This window comes from Lepidochelys olivacea, assembly GCF_965140295.1.
Source record: "Lepidochelys olivacea isolate rLepOli2 genome assembly, chromosome: 2".
Classification (NCBI taxonomy): Eukaryota; Metazoa; Chordata; order Testudines; family Cheloniidae; genus Lepidochelys; species Lepidochelys olivacea.
In genome coordinates this window covers 173,342,259-173,356,324 of record NC_140412.1, presented here as the reverse complement: position 1 = coordinate 173,356,324, position 14,066 = coordinate 173,342,259, and the positions used below count along the sequence as shown (strand labels likewise).

At 42.8% G+C, this 14,066-nt stretch overlaps 1 protein-coding gene across 1 annotated transcript in view; it reads left to right on the top strand.

Annotated features, from left to right (window-relative positions):
* CNTNAP2 (contactin associated protein 2) overlaps positions 1-14,066 on the top strand; it is a 1,667,645-nt gene that overhangs the window by 1,191,220 nt on the left and 462,359 nt on the right. The gene's annotated exons all lie outside the window — the stretch shown is intronic.

Here is a 14,066-nt window from a genome sequence, read left to right as displayed (position 1 = left end):
ATTTCTTCAATTAACCTCGGTTTTAGATCAAGTTGGAATATCATGTGCCACCTGCCACTTTGCAAATAGTGGGGAAAGGAGCTGTACAATAAGATGGCTGTGCCAAGAAAGCCATATGTCTTTATTATTATGAATGCCTGTCAGTAGGTTATGTCTGCGCTCTATAACTTTCCACCACACTGGTGTATAACATTAGATTTTAACAAGCGCTATCTAACTTATCCCTGATGCAAGCAAAAATATTAGTTGTTCCAGCAAGTTTTTTACTGTATCAGTAAAATGGCATAGAAAGAAAGTACATTTTAGAAAGCCCCCAACTTGTCATTTCAAAGACATAATGGGTACTGTAATTGTTTTTGATAACATTTGATTTTAAGTATCCATTTACTGGCACTTAACTAAGACTGGATTATAAATGGAAGCACATAATGTATCTGCATGATGGTGACATTAATTCATTACGATAGGTGCAATTAAAACGGGTATCAAACAAAACTAATGGCTGGACATTTAAAATGTTATCCTTTATTTTAAGTGCCTCAGACTCATGAATTCATTTTGGTATATTTTCTTATGGTGCTGCTGATAAGTAATTCATTTGGCAGGCGTGTGGATTTCCATAAGTATTATGTTGTAATTTAGTGTTAGTGAATTGATTCTGCACTGCTCATTTTTCTCTTCCCTCTTCCCGGCCATTTTTGAACTATTTCTAATGTATGATTTGTCTCTGTTATTATTCTGTTTAATTTAGCATAGCGAGGAGAATTTGCAAAGAAGTAAATATGCTGGGTCATCTTGTGCTTTTAATGTAAAGGGCCCTGCATCATTTCTGCAGGATTGTCGCAAGTGGCCAGATTGTGGCCACATTCTGCCCTGAGACTCATGCACAGTGCTCACACGTGTGTCAGAAGAGGGTTGTATGCATGCACCCCTGGGCCGGTTTTAGCACTTGGATGTAAGACTTGCTTGTGGGCATGAATTAATGATAAAAGTTCGTAAAAACCTTCTGATGTTCATGGTTTACGACGAGTGAATCATTGACTTTGCCTTTTTTGTGAGCCTATAAGGCCAACACCACAAGATTAAATTTTGCCTTCCAATATGCATGCATAAATCCAACTGAAATCAGTGCATTTTCTTACACAGCATTTTGCCCTTGGTTTCAGATAAAGAAAAACTATGGCATGCTTTATAGGAACTGAAAAAACCCAGTTAGGAATATTAAATTGCAGGTCAGTTTACTGTATTTAGTCTCATTACAGCATTGTACTCGCAAACCATACAGTTTGAATCTTTCAGAAAGACCTGTTGGTGTGTTGTGCAGCACTGGGCCAGCTCCACGTACCAGCGAACCAAGCAGGTGCCTGGGGCAGCAAATGTAAAGGGGCAGCAATACGCCCTTGGCGGCAGTGGGAGTTTGTGCTCGGCGGCCGCTCGGCGGCAATTTGGCGGTGGGGACATGACTCTTCTTCGGTCGCCGGCAGCACCATCACTCTGCCTCTGTGTTCGGTGGCAAGGAGCCGGCCCTGGTGCATGTTTTCAAGTCTGGCATATAACACAGTAGATCCCCAAATAGCATGGGGAATATGGATTTTATTTGGTTAATCAGGAGTTCTGTTGATGGAGACAGCAGGAGCCATTAGGTAGCATGGTGGCCTCTGCCAGAGCCAGGGGTTCGTCATCATCATCTTCCTCCTTGCAGTCTTGGCTAGGAGTCACTGGTCTACCCTGCTGACCTGACACTGGGGCGGCAGAGGGATCCCTGCACTGCCTCAGGATCGCTGCCACGCTGTCTCTGAAGGTGTAAGGTGCAGTGAGGAGGCTGCAGCTCTGGAGGGGTAGAGCAAAGACCCCTGGGCAAGGCTCTGCTCTGCCCCCCCCAGGGTCCCCACCAGGGCCACAGCCTTCCCTGCACCTTGCGCTTGAAGATCATGTGTCACTGGCCTTGCAGCTTGGCAGGAAGCCATCCTCAGCTCCCTTGTCATGGCCCTGCTCGCTCGCTGCAGTGACAGCAAGGATGCAGAGGCTCCCTGTGCTGCCACAGGAGCTATTCAGCGCCACAGTGGTCTTCCCCGCGGCCAGGGACTTGTCTTCCTCCACTTCTCAGTCCTGGCAGGGGGTTTCCACTCCACTGTGTCTCATGCTGGGAGAAAGGAAGGGTTTTGTATAGTGTGGAGCTTTGGATAAATGGGAGTATGCTATATAGTATTTCATTTCATATGTCCGAGAGCTCTGTGTGTGTGTGGAGAGAGAGAGAGAAGACAAAAGCAGATAAGCTTAACACAGGCATTAACAAAGAATTCTATTGCACTGTTTGTATAATACCAGTAATAGTTTGTACACACGGTATAGCAGTGATTTATCTGTAAACAGGGGAGATGCCAATATTTTTTCTTCTCCTCTAAACTATTTGTTCTTTGGCTGTGCTCAAAGACTTGCCAAGGAACTCATGTTTTCCTTCTTCCTTTTCTTTATTTTTTGGAGCATTACCTTATCATTTGCTAAATGTAACATGACATTACATTCATCTCTGACCACAGCTCAGAAAACGTGTGTGGCTTCCTCCATCAAGGGATTTTACATATAATCACTGCAATATGGTTCCCAGAAAAGGAAAAAAAAACAAAAACCTCCAGTTGTGTATTTCTTGCATGTAACCTGTCCCTGCTAATGTAAATGTCAAAGTTCCCATTGACTTGACTGGAGCCAGAAATTTTCCCATGGTCTTGATCAGACACTTGTCCAAGACAGTGAATTTTTCCCTTAATGCACTTCACAAATATTAGTGTCCAATGAAATCAAATTAAGTCTCCCAGTCCTATTGTAAAGCATCATTAGGTAAGGTAGAAAACCCAGTGCAGCATCTCAGGTTTAACTAAACCTGCCTTTCACCTTCAGGATGATGCAAAGTGAGTGAAAAGTGGGTATAAAATGCCGTCACCAGTACATGTGAATGGAGAGTTCTGACTGGGTAGTGTTTTGCACATTTTTTGCTCATACTCTGCACAGGCGTAAAAGGATACGCAAGCTGCATGGCAGTCGAGAATCAGGCCTTTATTTGCCATTCAGGATTACAAAAACACTAGGCGACGTTATATATAACAGAAGAAAACACCCATAAATATGGATCAGGTACTATACAAGATAGCATTAGTTATAAATATTGTGCATGAAGCTGCTTATGTGCTTGCAGTGTTGGAGTCGTGTTGGTCTGAGGATATTGCAGACAGGTGGGTGAGAACATCTTTTATTGAATCAACTTCTGTTGGTGAAAGCTCGAAAGCTTGTTTCTTTCACCAACAGAAGTTGGTCAATAACAGATGTTACCTCACCCACTTTTGTGTCTCTACTAGGCTTCTTATACATAGTTCTAATCTGTCTGAAATGTGAGGTGCAAACCACTGCGATATCTAGGTACCAGTTTTTAAAGAGCTAGGCAAAATACATTAATATATTGTATTGAATGTATAGCTGTCCTAATGTATTATTGCAATTAATACAAAAAAGTGAATTCTTGCAGTGGCATCTGCAGCAAAATGCAGTTTTGGCAAGATCCTTCTCTGCAGGAAATGTTATTTCCCTCTCAGGATTTCATTAGTTCCTCTCAGTCTGAGGGGACAAGTGACAGCAGTTTGAAAACACATTATCTACACATGCTCTGCATTATTAATTCCCTTCTCATGCCTCTGATATTGAATCTGAACACTCGTGCTGCCTATTGTGCTCTCAAAGCACTCTCTTTGTAAAGTACTTTGAGATCTGTGGACAGAAAGTGGTATATAAGCATTAGGTATTATTATTATTATTATTATTATTCTACTGTGGACCAATACACAAGTCAGCTGAGTGAGGCCAGCTCAGTTTTCTTTTCAGATCAGAACTGCTCTTTGTTTTCTTTATTCTATTTTTATGTGCTCTACTCTCTTTCTAATGCCATTTCATCTCAGCAAACAGACTAAATTATATCCCCATAAGAGATTCATTTCAACAGGCAGTCCTAGCTATGGGGATTGTGCATGATCCCACAGGGCACAACCCTGTAGCCTTCCGCTTGGTGTGAGAGAGATGCTGTGACAACAGGACTGTGGATGTTCCAGTGACTGGCAATGGTACATTAATCATAAAAGATTTCTCAAAATCCTCCAGCAGGAGCCCAGCAGAACAGGGCTCCAGCGGATAAAACTAGTAAAATAGAAAATAAAGACTGTGTCTGGAAGTGTGATACTTTTTGTTGCCTGTTTTTCTCATAATTATTTTGGCACCTGTGCCTAAAGGCCTATTTCAGTGCCTCAATGAAAAATAATCAAAAACATTTGATCAAAATAACTGGGCAACTTGCCTGAATGAGTCGAAAAATAGACAAGATGCTACTATCTGACCCCAATATGTAATAAATAAATGTATAGATGTACTACACATTTAGAGAGGGCCAGATACCACGAGGGTGTAAATGCTGGTTCTCCGAGCTAGTGTCCAACAGTCTGTGTGATGTGAAGAAGGATAATCTTGTGGTTAAGGCACTGAACGGGACTCAAGAGATTTAGGTTCAATTCCTGACTGCTACAGATTCCCTCAGTGACTTTAAGGCAAGTCACTTCAGTGTGTGTTTCAGTTAAAATGGGGATAATAATACTTCCTTATTTCTGTCTTGCCTATTGAAATGGTGAACTCTTTGGAGAAAGGACTGTCTTTTAGTATGTGTATATAAAATGTCTAGCACAAAGGGGCATTGACCTTGCTAATGCTGTAATACAAGTACTTATTACTGTCAACATCTAAATAAAGTGATAAATCCGTACAATCTTAATTCCATCTTAATAATGTTTGTTTAGAACAAAACCAACAAAAGAGATGGTTTTTATTGCATAGATCAGCAGTTCTCAAAGTTTAGCAACCCAAGGATCCCCATTTTGATTTAAAATTTTTCGCAGACCCCCAAACCCGCTACTCAGCTCCAGACCCCGCCCTACCTCTTCCTGCCCCTGCTCCACCTCTGCCCCTCCTCTTCCCTACCTCTTTATGCCCACTCCCCAAAGCACACACTGTTCCCACTCCTCCCCCTCCCTCCCAGTGCCTCCTGCATGCCGCTAAACAGCTGTTCTCCAGCGAGCAGGAGGTGCTGGGAGGGAGGGAGGCGGAGAAGTTGATCAACAGCATCCGGGGACCCCAGTTTGAGAGAGGCTGGCATAGATCTTTGAAATGTACATTTCTGGTATGTCCCTTTCTCTCCCCCCCCCGGGTTCCTGCTGCCTACACAGTTTCTTTCAGTTGGTGGGGTCGTGAGTGAAAGAGGGAGAGGGAAGTTTTCCCATTTCCAGGTAGTCAGCTGAAGAAGGTTGAAGTGGCATGCTCTTTCCAGTCCCATCAGTCAAGGATGGGGAGAGCAAGAGCTGGATTCCTTGTCTGCGAATGAAAATTCCAGCAATTTCAGTTTCTTGCAAAGAAAGCGATTTACAGTACAATAATATACAGCTATCCTAGTAGACTATAGTACAATGATACAGCTATATCACTTCATCCATCATTGTCACCAGACTATAACACACACTGTAAATTGATCAGGTACTATGGAGAACATTTTAGGAGTCATGTATGTCTATATATGAAGCAGAGAGGGGAGTGTACACTGGTTCTGTTATTCTTTAATCCGCAGAGGAGAATTGGCTGAAAGGAGGAAGGCTGCAGCGTTCTGAATGAATGTGTGTCTTTTATTTTACGGAGCTGTAGAAACCAGAAGCACACAAGCAAAGCACGAGAGCTGAAAGCACAGAAGCCGTAAACAGAATCAGATCAGGTGCCAGTTTCATTCACGTTGCCTGCGCAGGCAGAATGTGGTGATTGCAGGCATAAGAAAAGCGTAAAGCAGAGTTACTGCTGTACTAGAATAGTGATTTTCGTGCCTCGGTGAAAACAGGCATTATACGGTGGCTCCAAGAATTCAACAAAACCTATTTTTACATAATTTTAACAGCTGAAGAGGATGATTTTGTAATTATAAGCATAAAATTATTGTAATACAGATATTGAACAGGACTTATGCGTAGATTAGTTCAATAAAAATTGAACACAACTTATTATCTGGTATAATTATTAGATATGGGTCCAAACTCAGACTCTAGATCTAAACACCCCTAATCTGTGGGTGTTTGCAGATCTGGAATGCTAGATGCACACCCATCTTCTTCCTAGGGTGAACCAAAAGAGGAGAATTTCCATTGCCATGGATTTAGAAAAGAGAATTGATCCCAGTCTTGCCCGGGCCTCAGCTTCAATTCACTGTTGCTGTTTTCTGGGAAGGGTGCCCACAGGTCTCCACCCTTACTTGATTCAGGGGGCTGCTGGATGATCCCTTCTTTCTCACTATCACCTTTTTGGCAAAATGGCCAGCCCGGTTTTCATCCACTCCATTGCAACAGGTTTTCCAGTGGGTGGTAGCTAGGCTAATACTTTCTCTCACATATTCACACCCACTGTAAATGGAAGCCAATGTTTACATTTTCAAGAAAAACTTTTTGGCATTAAAAAAATTACCTCCTCTTAGCCATTGGGCTGTAGTTTTGAAGTGTCTAGGATAGTAACCTATAAACCCCCAAGTAAAAGGTTTCTAATGGAAAAACAAAAAGGTGGTTTGGCTCTTCTACTTAGGTTCAGCTTTGATCTAGAAGTCATTCTGGATGTTAAATTATAATATTTCCCATCCATCCAGAGCTCCTTTTACTATGCTTTTTCCTAATCCTCTCAAACAACTCTGAGTTTCCCGGTAGCTCCCATGATCGTCATGTTAGTTGTCCTGGATTTATCTGAATCCCACTTTGCTCTTCTATGCCTTGCATAATGACAGTTTTCAGAGTAGCAGCCGTGTTAGTCTGTAGTCACAAAAAGAAAGGAGGACTTGTGGCACCTTAGAGATTAACAAATTTATTTGAGCATAAGCTTTCGTGAGCTACAGCATCCGATGAAGTGAAAGCTTATGCTCAGATAAATTTGTTAGTCTCTAAGGTGCCAAAAGTCCTCCTTTTCTTTTTGCTCTTCTAGTTGCTTCTCTCATGAAATTTCTTTAACCCTACTGGTCTTTGCTAAATTCCCCAGTTCGCTGTCTCTTCCTCTTGCTTCCTGAGTTCAATCAGATATCTCCAAATGGATAATGCCAGATTTTACCTTGATGTTTCTCAGAAACAATAATAATGTTAGCTATAACATTGTGCATGTCACAACTCTTAAATGGAAAGCAGAACAACAGTCTTAAGACTAAGTGACTCTTATCATTCCTCCTTAAGAAAGAATAATGAATTAGACTTTTAATATTATAATTGTAACAGCACATTCCCAAATGTATGTGGGACTACAGTTACTTCTCATTATTCATTCCCTCCAGAAGTACTCTCTTCCTATTACGTGCAAGAGCCATTATCCACCTTTCTAGGGGGGAAAAGTGAGGCAGTCATTATCCTGTTACTTCTAAAGGCTGATTTTTAAAACCATACATAGAATCATAGAATAACAGCGTTGGAAGGGACCTCTGGAGGCCATCTAGTCCAACCCCCTGCCCAGAGCAGGACCAATCCCAACTAAATCATCCCAGCCAGGGCTTTGTCAAGCCTGACCTTAAAAACTTCTAAGGAAGGGGATTCCACCACCTCCCTAGGTAACGCATTCCAGTGTTTCACCGCCCTCCTAGTGAAAAAGTTTTTCCTAATATCCAACCTAAACTTCCCCCACTTCAACTTGAGACCATTACTCCTTGTCCTGTCATCTGCTATCACTGAGAATAGTCTAGATCCATCCTCTTTGGATCCACCTTTCAGGTAGTTAAAAGCAGCTATCAAATCCCCCCTCATTCTTCTCTTCCGTAGACTAAACAATCCCAGTTCCCTCAGCCTCTCCTCATAACTCATGTGTTCCAGTCTCCTAATCATTTTTGTTGCCCTTCGCTGAACTCTCTCCAATTTTTCCACATCCTTCTTGTAGTGTGGAGCCTAAACTGGACACAGTACTCCAGATGAGGCCTCACCAATGTCGAATAGAGGGGAACGATCACATCCCTTGATCTGCTGGCATGACTTTCCCTTGGTGAATCCATGCTGACTGTTCCTGATCACTTTCCTCTCGTGTAAGTGCTTCAGAATTGATTCCTTGAGGACATGCTCCATGATTTTTCCGGAGACTGAGGTGAGGCTGACCGGCCTGTAGTTCCTAGGATCATCCTTCTTCCCTTTTTTAAAGATGGGCACTACATTAGCCTTTTTCCCGTCTTCTGGGACTTCCCCCGATCACCATGAGCTTTCAAAGATAATGGCCAATGGCTCTGCAATCACATCCTCCAATTCCTTTAGCTCTCTCGGATGCAACGCATCCGGCCCCATGGACTTGTGTACGTCCAGTTTTTCTAAATAGTCCCGAACCACTACTTCCTTCACAGAGGGCTGGCCACCTCCTCCCCATGCTGTGCTGCCCAGTGCAGTAGTCTGGGAGCTGACCTTGTTCATGAAGACAGAGGCAAAAAAAGCATTGAGTATGTAAGCAGTGTCAGCTCCACCCTGACATCTGGTGGTGAGGTGTGGCAAGTTGTGGAAAAGAACTTCAGGGGCCGATCTCATTTGCATAGGCACACCCACCATGCCTAGAATGAGACCATAGCTGCCCAAATGGTCACTTTGGCTGCTGTGGGATCCCCAGTGTCTCTGTTATTGGGGCAGGAAGAATAAATTGTTATTACCCTGATTATGGGAACTGTGCTTGGAACTGTACGTGGCCTTTTGTTATGATGGAGGGATTCACCATCAACTAAGTAGCACTCGCTAGGCAAGGGTCATGGGTTCCAAAACTGTGTGAGTGGAGAGAGGCTGGGGACAAGTAGTAATACTTGGTGGCATGGGCCCCTTGGTGAGGGCCTTACATGCTAATTGCACTTCCTCTTCTCTCCACTGTGGAATATCAGAGCTAATTTTGATTTCATTAGAAGCCTAGTTATAGGCTGCTGAGCTCACTTTGGGCTGACAGTGCACCAGCACTGGGGCTCCCCTACTACAAGCTGAATTCACCTAAGAGCTGAAATCACTGAGTGTGGTGTTAAGTAGTGGGGGAGCTTGAAGATATATTGTGGAGCAGTTTGCGGGATGGCTGGTGAAGCAGTTCGACGCGGAGCAGTGTGTGGATGGCAGGAGCTGCTTGTGGGCCGTGGAGCTGAGCGAAGGAGTTCGTGGGGCGGCTGGCGGAGCGGAGTGCAGCTGAGCGAAGGAGTTCGTGGGGCGGCTGGCGGAGCGGAATGCAGCTGAGCAAAGGAGTTTGTGGGGCGGCTGGCGGAGCGGAGCGCCGCTATGGAGCTATGGGGCGGTCAGCTTCAGATCATGTAAGGTGCCTCTTACCCCTGTCCCATTTCCACCCAGGTTGGGAGGTAAAGCTCTGCAGATAAACTTTCGAACTCTGGGGCTGCCCTGACCAGGGACAGAGACTTTTGGGGCATTGGACTTTTGGGACTTTGGGTGATTTGGGGTTGCTGGACTCAAGAACCAAAGGGAAAAGGGCATGCCCCAATTTGCCTGGGGTGGGTTTTTTTTGCTCATGGGTTGTGTTATGAATCCTGTTGGTGGTGTTTCCCCAACATAATGCCACATTGTTTCTCTCTGTTATTAAAAGGCTTTTGCTACACTCAGACTATGTGCTTGCGAGAGGGGAAGTATTGCCTCTTGGAGGCGCCCAGCGGGGGTGGTATATATTTGTCCCAGGTCACTGGGTGGGGGCTCGAGCCGGTATTCATTGTGTTATTGGAATGGAACCCCTAGATATTGAACCCGGCCCTTGTTGCTGCCAACTCTGACGGGCAGAAGGGTTACAAGTACATTAGCTTTTTCCACATCCTCTGTCACTAGGTTGCCTCCCTCATTTAGTAAGGGGCCCACACTTTCCTTGGCTTTCTTCTTATTGCCAACATACCTGAAGAAACCCTTCTTGTTACTTTTAACATCCCTCGCTAGCTGCAACTCCAGGTGTGATTTAGCCTTCCTGATTCCATTCCTACATGCCCGAGCAATATTTTTATACTCATCCCTGGTCATTTGTTCAATCTTCCACTTCTTGTAAGCCTCTTTTTTGTGTTTAAGATCAGAAAGGATTTCAGTGTTAAGCCAAGCTGGCCGCCTGCCATATTTACTATTCTTTCTACACATCGGTATGGTTTGTCCCTGTAACCTCAGTAAGGATTCTTTAAAATACAGCCAGCCCTCCTGGACTCCTTTCCCCCTCATGTTATTCTCCCAGGGGATCTTGCCCATCAGTTCCCTGAGGGAGTCAAAGTCTGCTTTTCTGAAGTCCAGGGTCCATATTCTGCTGCTCTCCTTTCTTCCTTTTGTCAGGATCCTGAACTCGACCATCTCATGGTCACTGCCTCTCAGGTTCCCATCCACTTTTGCTTCCCCTACTAATTCTTCCCAGTTTGTGAGCAGCAGGTCAAGAAGAGCTCCGCCCCAATTGGCTCCTCCAGCACTTGCACCAGGAAATTGTCCCCTACAGTTTCCAGAAACTTCCTGGATAGTCTGTGCACCACTGTATTGCTCTCCCAGCAGATATCAGGATGATTGTAGTCGCCCATGAGAACCAGGGCATGCGATCTAGTAGCTTCTGTGACTTGCTGGGAGAAAGCCTCGTCTGCCTCATGCCCCTAGTCCGGTGGTCTATAGCGGACTCCCACCACAACATCACCCTTGTTGCTCAGGCTTCTAAACTTAATCCAGAGACTCTCAGGTTTTTCTGCAGTTTCATACTTGAGCTCTGAGCAGTCATACTGCTCCCTTACATACAGTGCAACTCCCCCACCTTTTCTGGCCTCCCTGTCCTTCCTGAACAGTTTATACCCATCCATGACAGTACTCCAGTCATGCGAGTTATCCCACCAAGTCTCTGTTATTCCAATCACATCATAATTCCCTGACTTTGCCAGGACCTCCAGTTCTCCCTGCTTGTTTCCCAGGCTTTGTGCATTTGTATATAGGCGCTTGAGATAACCCGCTGATCGCCCCTTGTTCTCACTATGAGGCAGGAGCCCTCCCCTCTCACACGCTCCTGCTCGTGCTTCCTCCCGGTATCCCGCTTCCCCACTTACCTCAGGGCTTTGGTCTCCTTCCCCCGGTGAACCTAGTTTAAAGCCCTTCTCACTAGGTTAGCCAGCCTGCTCACGAAGATGCTCTTCCCTCTCTTCGTTACATGTTTTATTGCATTCCTAAAGAAGTGCCCACTTTCATTACTTCTAGTAGAATCCTGAGCTTTCTGGTGAACAGGTCAGATTCTGCTTAGTTTATGAAATCTCAGAGGTGTACAGCTCCAGAAAGTATGGCTGCATGTATATTAAAAACAATTTCTTTCATTTACAGTAAATTTCCTTTTCCTTTTCATGAACATAATGAAAAGTCCAAATATGTTCATTTCTTTTCTAATATACATATTTGCACAGGTCTACTTAGGATTAGCTTAATCACGTTATTAAAAGAAGGTAGTGTGGTTCAGTGAATAGAGCATCAATCAGGAGACCAGGGTTCTAGTCACATCTACTACTGACTGTCTTTGACCTTAACTTTATTGTGCCCAAGTTTTCTGATCTATAAAAATGAGAAAAATGCTTACCTGCCATTGCATAACATTTTGAGATATATGGATGAACAGGGCTGTATCATACAGCTGGTTGAAATTTTTTGTACAAAAAAAAATTAGTTGAAAATGAGTCTTAAACAACACATTTGCAAAAAAAAGTAATTATTGATATTTTTCATTACACTTTTATTAATATCTTCGTCAAAGTGTATTAAAATATGTAAGAAAACAGTTTTCAGTAAACTAAACATTTTAGAGATAGAGAAGGTAAGTGAGGAAATATCTTTTATTGGGCCATCTTTTGTTGGTGAGAGAGACAGTTGGTCCAATAAAAGATATTACCTCACCGGACTTGTCTCTAATATTTGGGACTGACATGGCTACAACTATGCTTCATAAACATTTTATAGTAATTTTTGATATTTTATTATATTTTTCAAATGTTATGAAATATTGGAAAATTGGTCCATGTAAACTCTGAAATGGAAAACAAACTTCACTTTTTTTCTTCAAATTGTTTTTTCTTTCTTTTTAGACCAGCTCTGTTATATGAGTGGTCAGTTTTAGTCATCTATATTAATATGGCCTTTTTAAAATTTAATAGAATTCTTTTCAGAGGTAAGCTCTCTGCAAAAGGAACTATGAGGTTGTGTAATTACAAAATTCCCCTTCTGCTCTTCTTTCTGTCCTGTGCCATGTATGTCCTTACCATGACTGAGATTATGCTGTTTCATTTTCTTGAGGGTCAGTATCCTCTCCTGGTTCACCACAGGGCACAGAGTTAGGTTATCCTAAATGCTACTCCTGGCTCTGCCTGCTGACTTCCTGTTGGGAAAATCAGTTAATCCTGGTCTCATCTTGCCCTCTGTAACAACATTAATATTTTATTTTCTGCACATTAATGTTGTGAGACTGTTTTAGTTAATGGTTATGCACCACTTTTCAAATATATAAAGCATTTTGTAAGTGAACATAAGAACTGCCATACTGGGAAAGACCAGTGGTCCATCTAGCCCAGTATCCTGTCTTCCAACGGTGGATCATGCCAGATGCTTCAGAGGGAATGAACAGAACAGAGCAATTTTTCAAGTAGGCCATCCCCTGTTGACCTGTCCCAGCATCTGTCAGAGATATAAGGATACTTGGAGCATGGCATTGCATCCCTGACCACCTTGCTTAATAGCCATTGTTAGACCTAGCCTCCATTAACTTGTCTAATTCCTTTTTAAACTCAGTTATATTTTTGGCCTTCACAACAGCCCCTGCAATGAATTCCACAGGTTGATTGTGCATTATATGAAGAAGCCCTTCCTTTTTCTTTGTTTTAAACCTGCTGATTATTAATTTCATTGGATGACCCCTGGTTCTTGTGTTACGTGAAGGGATAAATAGTACTACTTATTCATTTTCTTCACACCATTCATGATTTTATAGACCTCCATCATACCCCTCTTATCTTTATCTTTTCTAAGATAAACAGTTCCTTTCTTTTTAATCTCTCCTCATGTGGAAGTTGATCCATACCCCTAATCATTTGTCCCTTCTCTGTACTTTTTCCATTTCTAATATATATATTTTTGAGATGGGATGACCAGAACTGAACACAATATTCACTGCGTGGGCACACCATGGATTTATATAGCGGCATTATGATATTTTCTGACTTCTTATCTATCCCTTTCCTAATGGTTCCTATCGTTCTGTTAGTTTTTTTACTGCCACTGCACGTTTAGCAGATGTTTTCAGAGAACTATCCACGAAGACTCCAAGAATTCTTTCGTCAGTGGTAACAGCTAATTTAGACCCCCATCATTTTGTATATATAGTTGGGATTACGTTTTCCAATGTGCATTACTTTCATTTATCAACATTGAATTTAATCTGCCATTTTGTTGCCAAATCACCCAGTTTTGTGAGATCCCTTTGTGACTCTTCACAGTCTGCTTTGGACATAACTATCTTGAGTAATTTTGTGTAGAGTGCAAACTTTGCCAACTCTCTATTTACTCCTCTTTTCAGATCATTTATTAATATGTTGAACAGCACTGGTCCCATTACAGATCCTTAGGGGACCCTCTCCTCCCATTTCCCTCTTTCCATGGTAAAAACTGACCATTTACTCCTAAACTTTGTTTCCTATCTTTCAACCAGTTACTGATCCATGAAAGGACCTTCCCTGTTATCCCATGACAGCTTACTTTGCATAAGAGCCTTTGGTGAGGGACTTCGTCAAAGGCTTTCTGAAAGTCCAAGTACAGTATGTTCATCGGATCACCCTTGTCCACATGTTTGTTGACACTCTCAAAGAGTTCTAATAGATTGGTGAGGCAAAAGCTGTGTAGACTCTTCTCCAACATTTTGTGTTCATCTATATGTCTGATAATTCTCCTCTTTACTGTAATTTCAACCAATTTGCCTGGTATTGAGGTTCGGCTCATTGGCCTGTAATTTCCAGGATTGCCTCTAGAGCCTTTTTTTAAAAA